The 21,568-nt window shown below is 42.0% G+C and overlaps 1 long non-coding RNA gene across 1 annotated transcript in view; it reads left to right on the forward strand.

Moving 5' to 3' along the window:
• LOC144768628 (uncharacterized) overlaps positions 1–16,300 on the forward strand; it is an 83,065-nt gene extending 66,765 nt beyond the window's left edge. Inside the window, exon 3 of the long non-coding RNA XR_013598588.1 lies at positions 16,191–16,300. This is a non-coding gene — a long non-coding RNA (uncharacterized LOC144768628). The remainder of the gene's footprint in view (positions 1–16,190) is intronic.
• The last annotated feature ends 5,268 nt before the right edge of the window (positions 16,301–21,568 follow it).

Below are 21,568 nucleotides of genomic sequence, written 5' to 3' on the forward strand. Positions count from 1 at the left end.
GGGATGCTGTATATGTGTAAATGCACCTTCTTTTTGCATTTTTTAACAGAAGTTAGAAGTTGTATTTGCCACTGATGTTTGTCGCTGTGCTCACATAGTCAGTTTTGTGCCACGCATAGCAGTGGCTGCAGTGCACAGAGACCTTACACTGCCACAGACTGAGGAAAAGAATTATAGGGAACATTGGTCATCACTGTTGGTTTTGATTTTGAAAACTTTTTCGGTATGTTTAAAACAACCACAAAAGTATACATAAATTGAAAAAAAAATTAAATGCATTACACACGTATAGTATACGAGTTATAAAAGATAATACAAGGCAACACGCAATATACAACAAGGAAACACAATTGGTCATGTCTAAAAACACCTCAAAATATTTAAAAGGGGTACAATCTCCATTTGCAAACGTAATTAATTCATCACTATAATCATACAGTGATGATTTTACCTATGTTAATTGCATTAATAAAAAAAAGTGCTACATTGAGACAAAGCCTGACATCATTTAGTTCGGACAAGTATTTTAGGGCTGCGATATGCGGTCCATTACCATACTCAAGCAGAAGTGATTTTAGGTAATAACTTCTAGAACCAGAATAAAACCCCACAAATAAGGAGCACAGTGCTTTGCTTACTCTGTCCATCACATAGACAAGGAGTTGAATCCAGGGGACACATTTTTATGTTGGGGCATGTAACAAGATAGTGGACAATTCCCAATCTGAATCTAACTAGTGCAAAACATGAGATTAGGAATATAAGGTAAATGGTCTTGACAACCCTCCATTACAGTAAGTGTTAGATAAAACTTGACAGTTGGTTTCCTTATCATGCAGTCCAGCCGGACTTCCCTCTTATAATTCACCAGCAGCCCGTCCCGACGTTGTCCGGGTATGAATTGCTGCCGGCCAGTAGTATATTGTTTCGTAGGATTTCGTTTTGATAGCATTTCTTATCTGTGACAGGCCTGTGAAACGCTCCGATTCACAGTGCACTGCTGATGCACTTAAGAGTGCGCGTTCAGTAGTGTGTGAACTCGAGTTTCCCTACTTTATTTTCCTTGCAATATTATATAGCGCGAACTCGACAACATGGCATGAGCACAATTTGCATTACAGAAGAACACATTCATTTGTGGTAGGCACGGGGATACAAAGCGATTTGCCTGGAATCACAGGATGTTGAGCTGATGCCGAGATTCGAACATAGCTCCCCATCTCTAAAGTTCGCAATTCTAGAACTTGTGGTGGGAGGTGTGTCTAAAAGTGTATGTCGGTGCTGGGCATCAATGAGAGAGACCTGTGCATTTTTCCAATCGGTGGTGAAAACATATGAGTATGTTGCTGGAGATGTGGGCCACCGTGCCACCAATATACTTACGGGGAGGGTAAACACCCATTATTCCGCAACTTTCTTTCCGCATACCATCACTCCGCATACTTTCATGACTCCGCAATGCCATTATAACGCATGGCATTACATTTTATATGCTTTTTATATACATTACATTTTATATGCTTTTACCACGCATACATTTACAACGAAATGCGTTGTAAATGCATGAATGGTAAAAGCATGTTTTTTTTAAATGTTTGGATAAGGCGAGTATGGGTATAGGGGTATATGTTTTGGGGTGTTTGGGTATTTTAAGGGTTCAGATATAGTTTTGGGTTATGGGGTACAGGGGTATTTTTAGGGTTCAGGGCTAGGTTTGGGTTTTGGGGTATAGGGGTATTTTTAGGGTTCAGGGGTAGGTTTGGGTTTTGCGGTACAGGGGTATTTTAAGGGTTCAGGGGTAGGTTTGGGTTTTGGAGTACAGGGGTATTTTTAGGGTTCAGGGCTAGGTTTGGGTTTTGGGATACAGGAGTATTTTAGGGTTCTGGGCTAGGTTTGGGTTTTGGGGTACAGGGGTATTTTTAGGGTTCAGGGGTAGGTTTGGGTTTTGGGGTACAGGGGTATTTTAAGGGTTATGGGCTAGGTTTGGGTTTTGGGGTACAGGGGTATTTTAGGGTTATGGGGTAGGTTTGGGTTTTGGGGTACAGGGGTATTTTTAGGGTTCCGGGGTAGGTTTGGGTTTTGAGGTACAGGGGTAATTATAGTGTTCAGGGCTAGGTTTGGGTATTGGGGTACAGGGGTATTTTTATGGTTTAGGGATATGTTTGGGTTTTGGGGTACAGGGTATATTTTTAGGGTTAAGATGGGTTAGTGTTTAAGGATGTTGGGGTATTTTATAGAGTAAGGGTGGGTTATGATTATGGGGTGCAGGGGTATTTAAAGTAGGGGTGGGCGGAATTGGCGCGAACTTAGTACAATAAATCCGCAATATTTCGTGCCGTCAGATTTCCAATTATTAAAACAGAAACCTCATATATTCAAGGTAAAATAACAAGTATTTCTACATGCTAAAATGCATATGGTCATTTCACCAAAGTGAAATTAGCTTCCAGCAAGCAGTGAGAGAGGTGATGATTTTGAGATCAAGCCCCTGCAAAGCATTATGGGACGAGATTAGCAGTGGGAAGTGAATATTATAGTATCCAAATAATTCTACAAAGAGCTGCAGTTCACCTCTTCATCCCCAGTTGTCCCTGATGAGGCAAATGCAATAGCATTTAAAATATTATACATCAAGCTGCAGTTCACCTCGCGGTCCCTAGATGTCCCTGATGAGGCAAATGCAATAGCATTTAAAATATTACACATCAAGCTGCAGTTCACCTCGTCGTCCCTAGATGTCCCTGATGAGGCAAATGAAATAGCATTTAAAATATTATACATCAAGCTGCAGTTCACCTCGCCGTCCCTAGATGTCCCTGATGAGGCAAATGCAATAGCATTTAAAATATTACACATCTAGCTGCAGTTCACCTCGTGGTCCCTAGATGTCCCTGATGAGGCAAATGAAATAGCATTTAAAATATTATACATCAAGCTGCAGTTCACCTCCCCGTCCCTAGATGTCCCTGATGAGGCAAATGCAATAGCATTTAAAATATTATACATCAAGCTGCAGTTGACCTCGTCGTCCCAAGATGTCCCTGATGAGTAAAATTCAAAGGCATTGAAACCCTTTCATGAATGCTAAAAATGATGCTAATCTTATCCCATAATGCTTTGCAGTGCCTTTTAGTTGTATTTTTGCCCATAACTGTGCTTGGGGTGGTTTTAAGTGAATGGGACCTCCACTGAATTCCTATTTAAAGGGAGCAGGAATGTATAGAACCTGGGAAGAAAAAACAACACTCGTGACGGAATGCCGCCAGCGATTGTCACGCCCACAGCACAATGCAGACACACCCACAAGGGACTACTTTGCTGGCACGGTTCTATTACCTTTTACATGTATATGGTGGCTGTCTGCATAGCCTATGTCCTTCTGCTGCCACTGCCCTTTCCAACGCTGTATTGGGTGTTGTGATTGGTGCTGTGGTTCCTGAGATTACCCGCCTCAAAGGTTTAGGCTCTCTCTTTATTATATTAGTATAGATAAAATTTTCTCTAATAGATTGCTTACTAAGTGATCAGACTAGCAGAGGGTTAGTTGGTACTGATACCTTAAATCGTTTACTGTACATAAAATCAATGTAACATAACCAAGAGATCGCCAGTACAAGGGAAACTAGCCTCAAATGATGGACTGTGTAAAACTAGTATCCTCTTTGATCCATATAGAATGCCAGAGTTCAAGTTCAAGTTCAAGTTTGGCATTTATATAGCGCACTACTCACCCAGAGGGTCTCAAGGCGCTTGAGGGAGGTGGGGGGTTATGTATCAAATATCCAGGTTTTGAGTTGTTTTCTGAAGGAGAGGTGGTTTTGAGTAAGGCGGAGATGGGTGGGGAGGGAGTTCCAGGTTTTGGCTGCAAGGTAGGAGAAAGATCTTCCCCCCATGGTGGACCTGTGGATGCGTGGTATAGCGGCTAGTGCTTGGTTGGAAGAACGGAGTTTGCGGGTGGGGGTGTAGAAGGAAAGGCGTGTGTTGAGGGATTCGGGTCCTAGATCGTATAGTGCTTTGTGTGCGTGGGTGAGGAGACGGAACGTAATTCTTTTGTTGACGGGGAGCCAGTGGAGGTCTTTCAGATGACTGGAGATGTGAGCTCTGCGGGGGACGTCTAGAATGATTCTGGCAGATGCATTTTGGATACGTTTGAGTTTTTTCTGTAGTTTGGCTGTGGTTCCGGCATAAAGGGTGTTTCCGTACTCTAGTCTGCTAGTGACCAGTGCGTGGGTTACTGTTTTTCTTGTTTCGATGGGGATCAATCTGAAGATTTTTCTGAGCATGCGTAGGATGTTGAAGCATGAGGAGGAGACTGGGTTGACTTGTCTGGTCATCGATAGGGAGGAGTCTAGGATGAAGCCCATTTTACGTGCGTGGTCCGTAGGTTTAGGGGCGTTTCCCAGAGCCGGTGGCCACCATGAGTCATCCCAAGCGGAGGGGGATGATCCTAATATGAGGACTTCCGTTTTGTCCGAGTTCAGTTTAAGGCGACTGGTCTCCATCCATTCGGCCACTTCTTTCATCCCTTCGTGTAGATTGATTTTGGCGGTGTTGGAGTCTTTGGTGAGGGAGAGGATCAGCTGGGTGTCGTCTGCGTAGGAGATGATGTTGAGGTTGTGTTTGCGAACGATGGATGCGAGGGGGCTCATGTATACGTTGAAGAGTGTGGGACTGAGTGAAGATCCTTGTGGTACGCCGCAGATGACTTTGGTGGCTTCTGATCTAAAAGGGGGGAGGCGGACTCTCTGGGTTCTTCCTGCGAGGAATGAGATGATCCAGTCCAGTGCTTTTCCTTGAATTCCGATGTTTCTGAGGCGGTTTATGAGGGTATTATGACAGACTGTGTCGAAGGCTGCGGAGAGGTCAAGTAGGATGAGAGCAGCTGTTTCACCATTGTCCAATAGTTTACGGATGTCGTCTGTTGCTGCGATGAGGGCGGTCTCGGATCTGTGTTTGGCACAGCATCAGGATTGTGATATGTCGAGGGATTTGTTGGATTCGAGGAAGGCGGCGAGTTGACTGTTGACAGCTTTCTCAATGACTTTGGCTGGGAATGGGAGGAGCGAGATAGGGCAGTAGTTTTTAAGTTCATTGGGGTCTGCTGTGGGTTTCTTCAGGAGGGCGCTGAGTTTGGCGTGTTTCCAGCTTTCCGGGAAAGTGGCGGAGTTGAAGGAACTATTGATGATGTCGCGAAGGTGGGGAGCAATGATGGAGTCTGCTTTGTTGAAGATGTGGTGGGGACAAGGGTCGGTTGGCGATCCTGAGTGGATGGAGTTCATCAGGCGGATGGTGTCTTCAGTGGTGACTGGTTTCCAGGTACAAAGGTTGTTAGGGGGAGATTAGGTTCTGAGGTGAGTGGGGTGGATTGGTCATCCGGTTGTTTTGTGAAGCTGTTGTGTATGTTGGCGATTTTGTTGTGGAAGAATGAAGCTAGGGAGTCGCAGAGGTGCTGGGAGGGAGTGATGTCATTGGTGCCGGCTGATGGGTTGGTGAATTCTTTTACTATGTTGATCAGTTCCTTACTGCTGTGGGCGTTGTTGTCGAGTCGATCTTTGAGTGCTGATTTCTTAGTGGAGCGTATTAGTTGATGGTGTTTACGGGTGGCGTTCTTGAAAGTGGCAAGGTTTTCGGTGGATGGGTTTCTTTTCCAGGCTTTCTCGAGGATGCGGCATGTCTTCTTGGGATTTCTTAAGCTCATCATTGGAACAGGGGGCTTTCTTGAGGTTTAACTTGGTAGGGTTGTTTTTCAGAGGTGCTAACTCGTCAGCGCTGCGGGTGATCCATTGTGCAAGGTTGGTAGCTGTTTGGTTTGGGTCTGATGAATAGGTAGGAGGGTATTGGTGAAGCGATGTGAAAAGTTGCTCAGTGGTGATTTTGTTCCAGTTCCTGTGGGGAATTTGTTGAAGCTGGTTTTGGGACTTAGTCTTTTTGTAGTTGAAGTACACGCAGCTGTGGTCTGTCCAATGGAGAGCTGTGGTGTGGTTGAAGGAGACGTATTTGCTGGATGTAAAGATTGGATCGAGTGTGTGTCCGGCACAGTGGGTTGGGGGTGTTAACAAGTTGTTTGAGTCCAAGATTAGCGAGGTTATCTAATAGGGTGATGGTGTTTCTGTCGTTGTTCGTATCTAGGTGGAAGTTGAGGTCGCCTAGTAGGATGTAGTCCTCGAAGGGGAGGGTGTGTGGGCTGATGAAGTCAGTGATGTCTTTGCTGAATTGTGTGCGGGGTCCGGGTGATCCGGAGATGAGGGTACCTTTGAGTGTGGTCTTGGGGTTGATGTGGATCTGGAAGTGGAGGTATTCGGCGGTTGTGAGGATGTCATCGGAACTGGTCGAGATGCGAAGGGTGTTTTTATGAACAATGGCAATGCCTCCTCCTATTTGGTTGGTTCGGTCCTTACGGATAATCTTGTAGCCGTCAGGGATGGCTATGGCGATGTCGGGTGTTGAAGAGGAGTTCATCCAGGTTTCTGTGAGGAAAGCGACGTCCGGTGATGTAGAGTCGAGTAGATCCCAAAGTTGGACGGCGTGCCTGTGGACTGAGCGGGTGTTGAGTAGGATGCATTTCAGATGGTTGGTGTCGGCATTCTGTTTGATGTTGGTGGGTTTGGTGAGGGTCCTAATGCAGGCAAACTTGCAGGAATTGCAGGTGAAAGGTCCAGCTTGGTAACAGGTTGGTGGTCGGCCGGGGTTAAGGGCTGAGAGGGTAGAGGCGTCGTACGTGATGCGGGAGTAGGGGGGGTGTGGGAACCAGGGGGTCTGGCGTTGGGCGCAGTCCAGGCGCAGACGGGCTTACCTTTGGCGCACCTTTGGCGCGGCCACAGCGCGTGGATGCTGCGCGTAGGTTCATCTGTCTATAATGGGTAGTGGAGGGGGGCGGAGCGTGGGAGGGGCAGCTGGGAGGCGGGAGCGAGGTGGAGTGACGGTGTGGGAAGGCACAACAAAACAAAATGGCAGCAACAATAACAACAAATGCTGCGAGGCAGGGCGAGATTGGGCAAAAAGGAGCGCTATGGGGGAGAATTAGTGCAGCAAATACTAGTGGTTCAAAGCGCAATGGTAGCGTTAAAAGCGCTATGAAATTTGGCAGCAGTTTAAGTAAAATGCACACAGCAATGAAATTGTACAGACAGGCAGGCGAGGCAAAAATCACTCAACAATTAGCAACCAGCAAAGCAATACAAAGCCCAGCAGTGCGCAAAAGAACTCGAAATGCAAAACGTAAAATGCACTCAGCAGTCAATAATCAGTGAAGTAACACAAAGCCCAGCAGTGCGCAAGCGAACTCGGAATGCAAAACGAGAAATGCTCTCAGCAATCGCTAATCAGTAAAGCAATATCGAGCCTAGCAGTGCGCAAATGAATAGACAGAGGCTAGCGCTTGGAAAGATATTTGGCAGAATCAGAAGCGCTATGCCACGATACCAATTGAGGAGGAGGTGAGGGGAGTGACCGCTTCTGCCGAGGACAGGACGGTCACAGCTCTCCGTGTGGACTCGGACTGCATGTGAGTTCAGTGGGTGGGAGGGGCAGCTGGGAGGCGGGAGCGAGGTGGAGTGACGGTGTGGGAAGGCACAACAAAACAAAATGGCAGCAACAATAACAACAAATGCTGCGAGGCAGGGCGAGATTGGGCAAAAAGGAGCGCTATGGGGGAGAATTAGTGCAGCAAATACTAGTGGTTCAAAGCGCAATGGTAGCGTTAAAAGCGCCATGAAATTTGGCAGCAGTTTAAGTAAAATGCACACAGCAATGAAATTGTACAGACAGGCAGGCGAGGCAAAAATCACTCAACAATTAGCAACCAGCAAAGCAATACAAAGCCCAGCAGTGCGCAAAAGAACTCGAAATGCAAAACGTAAAATGCACTCAGCAGTCAATAATCAGTGAAGTAACACAAAGCCCAGCAGTGCGCAAGCGAACTCGGAATGCAAAACGAGAAATGCTCTCAGCAATCGCTAATCAGTAAAGCAATATCGAGCCTAGCAGTGCGCAAATGAATAGACAGAGGCTAGCGCTTGGAAATATATTTGGCAGAATCAGAAGCGCTATGCCACGATACCAAATGAGGAGGAGGTGAGGGGAGCGACCGCTTCTGCCGAGGACAGGACGGTCACAGCTCTCCGTGTGGACTCGGACGGCATGTGAGTTCAGTGGGTGGGAGGGGCAGCTGGGAGGCGGGAGCGAGGTGGAGTGACGGTGTGGGAAGGCACAACAAAACAAAATGGCAGCAACAATAACAACAAATGCTGCGAGGCAGGGCGAGATTGGGCAAAAAGGAGCGCTATGGGGGAGAATTAGTGCAGCAAATGCTAGCGGTTCAAAGCGCAATGGTAGCGTTAAAAGCGCTATGAAATTTGGCAGCAGTTTAAGTAAAATGCACACAGAAATGAAATTGTACAGACAAGCAGGCGAGGCAAAAATCACTCAACAATTAGCAACCAGCAAAGCAATACAAAGCCCAGCAGTGCGCAAAAGAACTCGAAATGCAAAACGTAAAATACACTCAGCAGTCAATAATCAGTGAAGTAACACAAAGCCCAGCAGTGCGCAAGCGAACTCGGAATGCAAAACGAGAAATGCTCTCAGCAATCGCTAATCAGTGAAGCAATATCGAGCCTAGCAGTGCGCAAATGAATAGACAGAGGCTAGCGTTTGGAAAGATATTTGGCAGAATCAGAAGCGCTACGCCACGATACCAAATGAGGAGGAGGTAAGGGGAGCGACCGCTTCTGCCTAGGACAGGCAAGGACGAAGTGTAACTATCCCTGAAAGGTGCTGCAGCTCAACTTCTCTGTGAATGATCTCATACGAGGCCACAGTGGGCAGACAAATAAGTTGCTTGCGCAAACCATTTTCCTCGGTCTGAAGCACTTTGCTGTTGTGGTAGCCCCACACAACACCCCCATATGTGGCAATAGATAAAACCCTTGCCCTATAAATTGCATTAATTCCCTAACTGGCCTGGAGCCCATCTTGGCAGAAAATTTAAAGACTCCATGGGTGTTTCTTTTCATTTTTCTGGTAACATTAGTGATTTCCTGGGACCATAAACCATGACCTGAGAAAGTAATACCCAGGTAGCAAAGGGTAACAACAGAAGCTACTGGCAACTAATCCATAAATAATGTTCTAAAACCCAAACCGAAAGGTAATAGTATATTTTTTGATTTTGTTAATTATCAATTTCCTAGCAGCAATAAAATTACCATGTTTAACTATGAATTTGTGGTGCATTCACCTCGTGGGCCATAACGTACTTTACTTGCCAGATTCTCATATAGTCGTGCCAGAAAGCAGATAATTGGTAAAGGTGCCCCCATAGTGAGCAAAGTGGTCCAGAGAAGTGTATGGTCTTCTACGTCAAAACCACTGCTCAGGTCAGCAAAGCCGAGGTTTAATCTTCCGCCTTTGCCACCTGTATACTTCCCAATAAGTAAATCCAGATTCAAACATTGCTCAAGGGTCCCCACACCTTTCCTGAAGCCAAACTGTAATCGTGAAAGTATTGAGCAATCCTGAGCCCATTCTTCTAGTCTGTAGAGCATGATTTTGCTCATCACTTTTGTCAATGAACCTAACAATGAGATTGGTCGATAGTTCTTAGGGTCTGATTTATTACCCTTCTTGAAAATGGGGACTATAATAGACGTTCCCCATGAAAGAGGAATCGTTATCATCACAGCCAAACTAAATAATCTGGTAAGGTTTGGGGCTCATAATTCAGTGGTGATCCTAAAAACATAACTGGGATCCCATCTGGGCCTGGGGCTTTCCCCATTTTCTTTCCTTCAGGGCCCATGACACTTCTTGGCTCATAATGTCCTGGGGTAATGGGGGCAAAGCCATAATTCGGGGAAGTAGTCATCCTTTAAAAAAGGGGAATTAACAGAATCCCAGAATAATTCACTATCTCCTATGTCAGCAGTGCTTGGCAGTTTAGACCATGCCACAACTTGTAGTTATTTTTTCCTAGCTGACAGCGCCTCTTTGTTTTTAAATCTAAGTAATTTAATTAGCGAATTATCTCTTGGTCATTCACAAACGGCCAATTCCAGGACCCTACAGGCAGTGGTTCATGCATGGTCAAATGAACCTCTATGTTTGGCAGGGCCTGTCATAAATGGGCGCATCAGAAGGTCATTTATTGTCTTGGTGATACCCATAAAACTATAAAGTAACTGCTTAGGGGTAACCACATCATCTAAGCAGTGAATAATATCATTAAAAAACTTAGGAAAAATATTGCACAAAACTTCAAATGGGTCCAGTCCATTGCATTTAATGCAGACTCCATTAGGTCTTTTTGGGGCATTGTCGATAGCGTGACGGGGAGTTGTGCCACCGAACTTGCCCCAGAAAAAAAAATACAGTTATGGTCGATCAGGGCCAGAAAGGAAATTCTAAGAAGGGTACACCACTTACATGCATCGGCAGATATTAGGATATGATCAGTAACCAAAGTGGAATTCCTTATTATAAAGGTTGGAATAGCGTCCCCATTACGATCATGTTCACATTGTAATAAATGGAAGTCAAACTTGGTAACTAAGGATTTCAATCGGTCGCCTTAGTAATTGTGGGGGAAATTACTAATCCAAGACTCAAGAGAGATCCTGCCTACCTGTGTAGAAAAGAGTCTGCATGGATGGGTATCAAAATCATCAATGTCTAAAATCCAAGCTCGATAATATTCTTCCTATTTATCTCAGTTTGACCCACACACTCCTGACCTTCAGAAAGGAAAAAAAAACTTAGGGGCATATCATCAAACCCGAGAGATCAAATTATCGCCGCTTTAGCGTCCGTTTTCGGACGCAAAGCGGCGATAATTTTATTGCCTAATCAGCAAGGTCACACTATCGTGTGAATCCTTGTATTATCGCCCTTTCCCCCAACGCCCATCTTTCCATCTCTAATGACATGCAAAGTGGGCGGTCCTGCCCTGACATAACTGCAGACATGTTTCCAAGCAACATTTCTCCAATTAGCAATAGGCATGCTAATCTGCAGAGCAACAAGCAAAGTAGCAATAACCTCTGTTATCGCTACTTTTCTTACGCCTACTTCAAAACTGACTTAGACATGATATCCTATGTAAGATGGATATCATGGCCTAGTATGCCTTGCCCTATCAGCAAGCTTTCACCAAACCTTTTGCGATTATCGCTGTATTTCCAGCAATAATCGCACAATTGGCAGCTTGCGCTCTTAATTTGATAAATTTGGAGATCAGCATTGCTGAAGGCACGCTATCTCAGCGATAACATTTAGAGTTGGCCGGCGATAATTATCCTCGCGCTAAGAGTGCTGAGCGATAATTATCGCATGTCCTTGATGATATGCCCCTTAAATTTCTCTTCTAGTCACCAAATTTTAAAAAGTCACATCATTTTAATTTGCGAACATTGTGAAGAGGAATACTGCATCAAAATGAATATATAACGGAGAGGCTCGATCATAAAATAAAGTCTGTACAGCTTTTGTCAGTGCTGCATATGAACTTGAAGTACTTTGGGAAATTAAGGGCACTTCATGGATACTCTGCAACATGTCATCTATCTGCTCCCTGAATATTTGGTCTAGAGCAAATACAAATGCTGTTTGAGAGAAGAAGAAGGATTTAGAGGTTGGTTCCCTAATAATCTATGAATATGAAGTCATAGAATCAGTCCCGGAAAGGGTAAAAACCTGGGGGTATATTATCAACAACTAGCGATATTTATCGGTAAATAGGCTGAGCGACATTTTTTTTATCGCCGCGCATTGCCGGATTTTATCGCAGAGATAACGTGCTATTAGCAACGTTTATCTTCAAAGCGATAAAATATCCAGCGATAGCAGCGAAATGCGTGAATATCGCTGGAAATCCAGCGATATTGTAAATTGATACTTGTATAGCGCACTACTCACCCGCAAGGGTCTCAAGGCGCTTGTACGAATACCGCTGTGGAACCCATCCTGGCTTTCCCTGTGAGGTGTCCACTCCTGGGCACCCCCAAGGTGGAGGCCAGGCATCCTTAGCGTTGTGGGGGCCGTCCAGGCTCTATCGCTAATAGGGACTTAGCCTGAATATCCACCTCCCATTGGATATACAGGCTAAGAACTGGTCTGAGCAGGCGTTAGTTTTCAGCGCTAAGTGCGCAAATTTTTATGTCGATACGCCTGCATTGATAATAGGTGATAGTGATGTTAGCGACTACTTTCATTCGCTAACAGGTTGGGTACGCCCGCTTTGCATGTCATTAGCGATAAATATCGCTGACATGCAAAGCGGGACCCAAACCGCTCGCTATCACCTAAAAGCTGTCGCTAACTGATGTTAGCGATAGCTTGCTAATAGGGCGATAACATTTTCGCCGTTAAGCAGCGATAATTTCCTTTTGCCTGCCTTGGTAATATGCCCCCTGGTTTCATGCTGTTGGAAGGTCATTTAGTAGCTTACTAGAACTGACCTTTTTAATTAAGGGTATCAAACCTTGAAATTGCTTCCAATATTTTGAGGCTTTAATTAGATGGTTTTGTTTCATCCCATTAATCAGAAATGTCAGCCCCATTGAGAAAATTTATAACGTATGCAATGGGAAACCAGCACAAAGTTACAGAGCCTTTTGCATTCCAGTGATATGTTCATTTCCACACCTCCAACTCCCACTGGCATTACTAACACATTTACAATTTTTAGTTATGTATCTTGCGCAAAGGTGCTGCTACTGTAAGTCGCTACCATAAAACGGGTGGCAGATTGCAATGAATGTCTTCAATATGGCAAGAAGGAGGGGCACATAATTAGCAATTTGTCATTTTGTCAGGTACTTCTTTTGGAATGGAGCATATCTTTTATTATTTGAAGAAGTCCTATATTTTCAAGGTTGCGCGCCATCTGCTATGATGTGACCTTGAAAGCATAAACTATTGTTCTCTGAGATGTAATTTTGTGGGTAAACTTAAAGGGGCAGATTTACAAGTCCCTTGCGCCACTTTTGCGTCATTTTTCCCATGTTAAAAAATGACGCAAAAGTGGCGTAAGGGGCTTGTAAATCTGCCCCAAATTTAATATAATCCTTGTGTTAATTAACTGCGAGTAAAGTAATCCTAGTCTGAAGGCATCAGAAACAAAAGTTAATATAACATGTATTTCTCCAATCTAATAGATACCAAAACAATGTGTTTTCATTGGCTTACCTCTAACTCATTTTCGTGCAAAATGATCCTAGACATCTGTTTATCAGTTGTGCATGAAAGGAAGGACATCAGCCTGGAAATGCTGTTGTACTTTGGGCAATGCCTTGATCTTTTACTTGCAGCGATGTTATCACAAAACTGTAGGACTTACGGGCGAATGAACACAGAACACGGGGACAGCAGTAGACAGTCCTAGTCACAACAACACTTCTTCCTTTTCATTACAGCCTTATCAAGAATTACAGGGATTACACAGTTTGGTTGAAAATATTCTTTGCAGCTACACTGGATGAATTAAAGGAGGCTGTTTCCCTTTGAACAGTGCTGAATATCCGATTTCAGATCTCACTGATTTGCTTCTGTCACCTCCACAAATCAGTGGCTAATTTCAGCAATATATATCCACGCATGCATCCTAATGAATATCTACTTCATGCTCTTGCTCAGGGGACTCATGTCTGAGAGCTTTAGCATTAATGTGCTCTAGGGGATACACGACTAATAATCTGGAAGAGTGGCAGTTATTGTAAGAGTGCTGCTCGGAGATAATGAGAATCAAATCCATAGGTAGATAAGTGATGGAAGACAACAGCCTTAAAAAGTTCTGGATCGAATGTCACGCTGATATTTTCCATGCTAGTGTTGAAGGTGGTAATCGGAGTAATAGTAACAGGGGGGGCATATTATCAAGGGGGTTTATCTCAGCTTTTTTGGCTTTAAAAGCCAAGAAAGCGGAGATAAAATTATCTCCCTATTACCTAGCTGTCGCTAACACCAGTTAGCGACAGCTAGTAGGAGATAGCGACCATCTCGGGCCCCACTTTGCATGTCAGTGATATTTATCACTAATGACATGCAAAGTGGGCGTGCCAAGATGTTAGCGGCTGGAAACAGTCACTAACATCGCTATCTCCTATTACCAACTTTTGGAGATATTCGCGCTAAGCGCGAATATCTCCAAAAGCTAACACCTGCCCTGAGCAGTTCTTAGCCATGTTATCCAATGGGAGGTGGATAACATGGCTAAGAGCATTAGCTCGGAAATGCATGAATATCGCTGACTCTTCAGCGATATTCATGCATTGCGGCCGTTTTTTATCGCATTTGCGATAAACCTTGGTAGTACCAAGGTTTATCTGCGATAAAAATCGCCGCAGCTCAGCGGTAAATTTTTGTCTCTAACCAAGCAATAGGGATAATTATCGCTATTGCTTGGTAATATGCCCAAGGGTTCTTCTGAAAAATAAATATATTACATTTATGCCATTCAGATTCTTGGGACAATTCTTTATTTTTTCTATGAACATAATATATCATGGAATATAGCATTAAAAAGTCTACTACAAAACCCAATGTGAAAATTCTGGACTTCTGATAGACCATAATCAAACCATACACTATCAATTTAAGACTTTGACAGCCTGCTCCTGAGGTTACTTGAGGAAGCCATTAGGTTCCTTCTGTCCTAGAATGTCTTAGATCATTGCCATTGCTGGACACTACTGAGAAGACTGAAAATAATCTAAAGCACAGCAACCTACCTGCTTATGCATGCCCCAAACCATCATTCCATCTCCATCTCATCGAACTGCATTGCTTGCGGGTTGATAGATTGAACTATTTGTAGCATCTTGACCTAACAAACACAGGTCCACAGTACTTTCAGTGTCTCATCCAGTATTACATTCCCTTTAGGGCTGTTTGGTCCACTAAATTAAATCTAACTCGTGTTTCTCCTATTACAAAAGGAAGCTCTTTTAGATACCTTGAGCCAACAATTTGGAACAGTCTACTAACTTATCCCGACATAGTCCTCCCGAATAATCTACCAAAGTAGGGGCAGAGACCTCTGCCTGGTAAATTATAGGAAAAGATAAAAAAGTGAATTTAAAAAAGAAATTACATTTTAATAAATGGAAATGCAATACATCAATTTTTTTTCTAAGGTTTAAATTCCTACCTAAAAAATACATGTTTTAGTATGCATGAACAATTATTAAATGTTTTAAAATAGGTATTTGTACATTATTTTTGTATATTTGAAATATGGTATAATTCAATAACGCGTATAGTCTATTTTTACATTGTTTTACAATAAGATTTGTACTTCTTTTAAATAATTAGATTTATTTGAACAATAATTCCTATTCATTGTTATTTTAATTACCTATCTTTATTAAGTTAAGTAATTTAATCATATTTTTTCTTATTTTTTGGTTATTAGTATATTGCACTGCTTTTGTGAAATCAAATAGTGTAAGTTACCTTTGTAAATCAGGCCATAGGTTCAGATTTGTATTTTTTAGTGAGTAGAAAAACTGTAGTACTAGTAAACTGACTATAAAATGCTTTTTGTTAATCAGACCCTTAAAGCCTGATTCACAAAGTGTAACTTACATGTTTTCAATCCCTCATTTGAAAAAGTGAAGTCTGAAAAGTCAAAATTTACAAGAGTAAACTTACTACATGTAGTTTACGGCCATACTTTACAACTCGCAGGCACTGTGTCTCACTTATGAGAGTCTTCATCCGCCGGAGCATCAAAAAAAGTAAGTCTCTCAATCATATCTATGAAGCGACGTTAAGCCACTCTGCATGGCTTGCCTGACCTCATAGATATGAAGTACAAAGCAGCACATGTCGCTGCCATGCCTTGCTCTGCATGAAAGTGGCATTCCATGTGTGCTGTGGTGGGTTTTTTCAGCCAGCACACATTGATTTTGATGCTGCCTCAGATTTACTTAATCATGAAACTGGGTGCAGCGCCAAAGTCTTATGCCTCTCTAGAGCAGTTGTAACAAAGAGAAATATTTTAATTTCTCCCTGTTGTTTCCTCTCTTCATTTGTTCCAATCTGCAGATGGAAAGAGGTTAACCTCTTTGATTTGTTTTTTGTGCAGGAAGGTGACCCATGGTGCAAAGGTGTCTACACCATATATCATACATACTGTGTATTCCTGCCCTTTCACATTGCTCAAATGTTTTTTTTTCATTTCTTTTCTTTTTCAGTCTCGAAGTTATTACATACAGACCCAACCAACATGTTTCGCAAATGACAAGGCCTTCTTCAGGGTGGCTGACACATTCAAAAAGACATATATATCTACAGTGTTGTCCAGGTATGCGCATCTCCTCCGAACCTCAGGTTTATTACATATTCATTTGCTAGAACTAGCATAGTGCTTAGATATAACCAGTGAGCGTGTTAAGTACTATAAATTAGGATGTTACAAGTTGTCCCTATTTTCACTGTTACTGTAATTTCTGTATGTTTCCAGAATTTTTTGCACTAAATTCCGGCATTTTAAAATAAACATTTTAAAATAAATACATTGATTTGCATATTATGTTTCTATTGATATTGAGGGTCTAAATTATTAATTAACGATCAATTAGATTACCACTGCTTCATATTAGTAACCCAAAAGCTATTACTCTACTCCAGTATATATTTGGTTGGGTTCTGCTAGGCTACAGTGACTCTACAGTCACATTTATCTCTGGTGCTGCCATGGCTGTGAATTCCTATTTTGTAGAGCTGATCCAAATTCTCAGTTTGCGCAACAATAGGGAAGAGAGTGTCTGTGAGAGGCCAACATGGTCATAGGAGACCCTCTGGAAAGATCCAGTGGCCATAAAATTGAGTTCACTTGTATTTACACATAGGCCAGTATAGACTGGTAAAACCCTATAGGTGAATCCAGCTCATGCTTCCTCTTAACAACTTTGCCCAGAATCCGGTAGCAAGTCGTATCTGGAAATGGCTGCTTGCCTGAACATATTTCAGGGGAGATTTACTAAGATTTCATGCCTTTTTTTAGTCACAAAAGTGACGCAAATTGGGACATAATCTTTTTTTTTCTGATTTACTTTCCAGCGCTAAATTTGTTTAGTGCTGGAAATAATGGTAAAGAAATGCAACTCAGTGCAAATCATTGCTTTACATTGCTGAGCGCCAAGGGGGTGTACCACGGGTGGAGCATGGGCATTCCAATGCAACTACCCAAGGCTTCTCATGTTAAACTCAAGGTACTAAACTAAGTAAAAAGGTTTAGCATGAGAAAACTGTGGGCGTTCAAAGTAGGTGAAAGGAAGGAGAATGCTTTCATTTCTCATTCCTTTTCTGACTTTGCATGTGTGCTGCACTGTAAAGCACACATACAATAAGGGAAATGGCTTCAAGTTAGTATAAGCATAGTATTTTTACTGGAATAGTTCCAATCCACTACAAAACCTATGCTATACTCGGGGAGATCCCCTTGCACCCTCGTGCAAGGTTGTCCCCGTGGCACAAGCCAGCTGATTTCAGCATCAGCACAAGGGAAAAGGGAGGAGGGTGCCCTATTTTAGTAAATTAGACACTCTTCTCTTCTTTCCTTTTCACGCTGCTCAGCACAGTATTTGTGCCTGCTGCAGTGCACTATGTGAAAAAAAATTAAATCTCCACCCTAATGTGTTAATCCTTTACCTCCAAAACTTCACTTTCATTCTCCTCAAATTATTGTTCCTGAAACAAAGGGGCACATCTACAAACATTTTCAACTACTAAGTGAAGCAAAGAAAAGACTTTTGGTGCATGGATTTATTTTTTTATATGGTCAGACTGGCTGTAATTGGTAGATGCCATATTTCGCTTCTGCTGGAGATGGATGGTGGACTTTCATATTCAAAAGTTTTAGAATCATTTGACCTATACCTTATAAGAAGTTACATTTTGAAAGATACTCACTTGCATAAGTCAGAGCGGACAGTCGCTCTTTGACTAAGACTGCTTGCCTTAGCAAAAAGTTAACAATTTAAATTAATATAGGTCTTATGATCTGTTGACTTATTACAGGAGGTATGGGAGTATTATAACTAGACCTGCAGAGAAGGACGAGGTGCGCTCTCTAAATTTGAGAGCCCATGTCCTAATCTGAGAGTTCCGGAAATGCCTCTGAGAAGAGTTTAACAATAAATTGTCCAGGGTTCTCCCTTTCTCTCCCCTCTGGAATGCAAAAAATACAAAGGTTTTTACGACGTTGGCAGTTTTCCAAGTCCTCAATCTTAAATTGAATTTTGTTAAGGTGCTGGTTGTGACATTCAATGGTCTTATTTGTAAGTGCCCCAGCATCCTCTAGATCAGACTCTTTGGAACGCCCACCATCTCTGTGCATGTAATGCATGAATATCGCTGACTCTTCAGCGATATTCATGCATTGCGGCCGTTTTTTATCGCATTTGCGATAAACCTTGGTAGTACCAAGGTTTATCTGCGATAAAAATCGCCGCAGCTCAGCGGTAAATTTTTGTCTCTAACCAAGCAATGGGGATAATTATCGCTATTGCTTGGTAATATGCCCAAGGGTTCTTCTGAAAAATAAATATATCACATTTATGCCATTCAGATTCGTGGGACAATTCTTTATTTTTTCTATGAACATAATATATCATGGAATATAGCATTAAAAAGTCTACTACAAAACCCAATGTGAAAATTCTGGACTTCTGATAGACCATAATCAAACCATACACTATCAATTTAAGACTTTGACAGCCTGCTCCTGAGGTTACTTGAGGAAGCCATTAGGTTCCTTCTGTCCTAGAATGTCTTAGATCATTGCCATTGCTGGACACTACTGAGAAGACTGAAAATAATCTAAAGCACAGCAACCTACCTGCTTATGCATGCCCCAAACCATCATTCCATCTCCATCTCATCGAACTGCATTGCTTGCGGGTTGATAGATTGAACTATTTGTAGCATCTTGACCTAACAAACACAGGTCCACAGTACTTTCAGTGTCTCATCCAGTATTACATTCCCTTTAGGGCTGTTTGGTCCACTAAATTAAATCTGACTCGTGTTTCTCCTATTACAAAAGGAAGCTCTTTTAGATACCTTGAGCCAACAATTTGGAACAGTCTACTAACTTATCCCGACATAGTCCTCCCGAATAATCTACCAAAGTCGGGGCAGAGACCTCTGCCTGGTAAATTATAGGAAAAGATAAAAAAGTGAATTTAAAAAAGAAATTACATTTTAATAAATGCAAATGCAATACATCAATTTTTTTTCTAAGGTTTAAATTCCTACCTAAAATATACATGTTTTAGTATGCATGAACAATTATTAAATGTTTTAAAATAGGTATTTGTACATTATTTTTGTATATTTGAAATATGGTATAATTCAATAACGCGTATAGTCTATTTTTACATTGTTTTACAATAAGATTTGTACTTCTTTTAAATAATTAGATTTATTTGAACAATAATTCCTATTCATTGTTATTTTAATTACCTATCTTTATTAAGTTAAGTAATTTAATCATATTTTTTCTTATTTTTTGGTTATTAGTATATTGCACTGCTTTTGTGAAATCAAATAGTGTAAGTTACCTTTGTAAATTAGGCCATAGGTTCAGATTTGTATTTTTTAGTGAGTAGAAAAACTGTAGTACTAGTAAACTGACTATAAAATGCTGTTTGTTAATCAGACCCTTAAAGCCTGATTCACAAAGTGTAACTTACATGTTTTCAATCCCTCATTTGAAAAAGTGAAGTCTGAAAAGTCAAAATTTACAAGAGTAAACTTACTACATGTAGCTTACGGCCATACTTTACAACTCGCAGGCACTGTGTCTCATTTATGAGAGTCTTCATCCGCCGGAGCATCAAAAAAAGTAAGTCTCTCAATCATATCTATGAAGCGACGTTAAGCCACTCTGCATGGCTTGCCTGACCTCATAGATATGAAGTACAAAGCAGCACATGTCGCTGCCATGCCTTGCTCTGCATGAAAGTGGCATTCCATGTGTGCTGTGGTGGGTTTTTTCAGCCAGCACACATTGATTTTGATGCTGCCTCAGATTTACTTAATCATGAAACTGGGTGCAGCGCCAAAGTCTTATGCCTCTCTAGAGCAGTTGTAACAAAGAGAAATATTTTAATTTCTCCCTGTTGTTTCCTCTCTTCATTTGTTCCAATCTGCAGATGGAAAGAGGTTAACCTCTTTGATTTGTTTTTTGTGCAGGAAGGTGACCCATGGTGCAAAGGTGTCTACACCATATATCATACATACTGTGTATTCCTGCCCTTTCACATTGCTCAAATGTTTTTTTTTCATTTCTTTTCTTTTTCAGTCTCGAAGTTATTACATACAGACCCAACCAACATGTTTCGCAAATGACAAGGCCTTCTTCAGGGTGGCTGACACATTCAAAAAGACATATATATCTACAGTGTTGTCCAGGTATGCGCATCTCCTCCGAACCTCAGGTTTATTACATATTCATTTGCTAGAACTAGCATAGTGCTTAGATATAACCAGTGAGCGTGTTAAGTACTATAAATTAGGATGTTACAAGTTGTCCCTATTTTCACTGTTACTGTAATTTCTGTATGTTTCCAGAATTTTTTGCACTAAATTCCGGCATTTTAAAATAAACATTTTAAAATAAATACATTGATTTGCATATTATGTTTCTATTGATATTGAGGGTCTAAATTATTAATTAACGATCAATTAGATTACCACTGCTTCATATTAGTAACCCAAAAGCTATTACTCTACTCCAGTATATATTTGGTTGGGTTCTGCTAGGCTACAGTGACTCTACAGTCACATTTATCTCTGGTGCTGCCATGGCTGTGAATTCCTATTTTGTAGAGCTGATCCAAATTCTCAGTTTGCGCAACAATAGGGAAGAGAGTGTCTGTGAGAGGCCAACATGGTCATAGGAGACCCTCTGGAAAGATCCAGTGGCCATAAAATTGAGTTCACTTGTATTTACACATAGGCCAGTATAGACTGGTAAAACCCTATAGGTGAATCCAGCTCATGCTTCCTCTTAACAACTTTGCCCAGAATCCGGTAGCAAGTCGTATCTGGAAATGGCTGCTTGCCTGAACATATTTCAGGGGAGATTTACTAAGATTTCATGCCTTTTTTTAGTCACAAAAGTGACGCAAATTGGGACATAATCTTTTTTTTTCTGATTTACTTTCCAGCGCTAAATTTGTTTAGTGCTGGAAATAATGGTAAAGAAATGCAACTCAGTGCAAATCATTGCTTTACATTGCTGAGCGCCAAGGGGGTGTACCACGGGTGGAGCATGGGCATTCCAATGCAACTACCCAAGGCTTCTCATGTTAAACTCAAGGTACTAAACTAAGTAAAAAGGTTTAGCATGAGAAAACTGTGGGCGTTCAAAGTAGGTGAAAGGAAGGAGAATGCTTTCATTTCTCATTCCTTTTCTGACTTTGCATGTGTGCTGCACTGTAAAGCACACATACAATAAGGGAAATGGCTTCAAGTTAGTATAAGCATAGTATTTTTACTGGAATAGTTCCAATCCACTACAAAACCTATGCTATACTCGGGGAGATCCCCTTGCACCCTCGTG

The sequence above is a fragment of the Lissotriton helveticus genome, chromosome 1_1 (genome assembly GCF_964261635.1).
Source record: "Lissotriton helveticus chromosome 1_1, aLisHel1.1, whole genome shotgun sequence".
Classification (NCBI taxonomy): domain Eukaryota; kingdom Metazoa; phylum Chordata; class Amphibia; order Caudata; family Salamandridae; genus Lissotriton; species Lissotriton helveticus.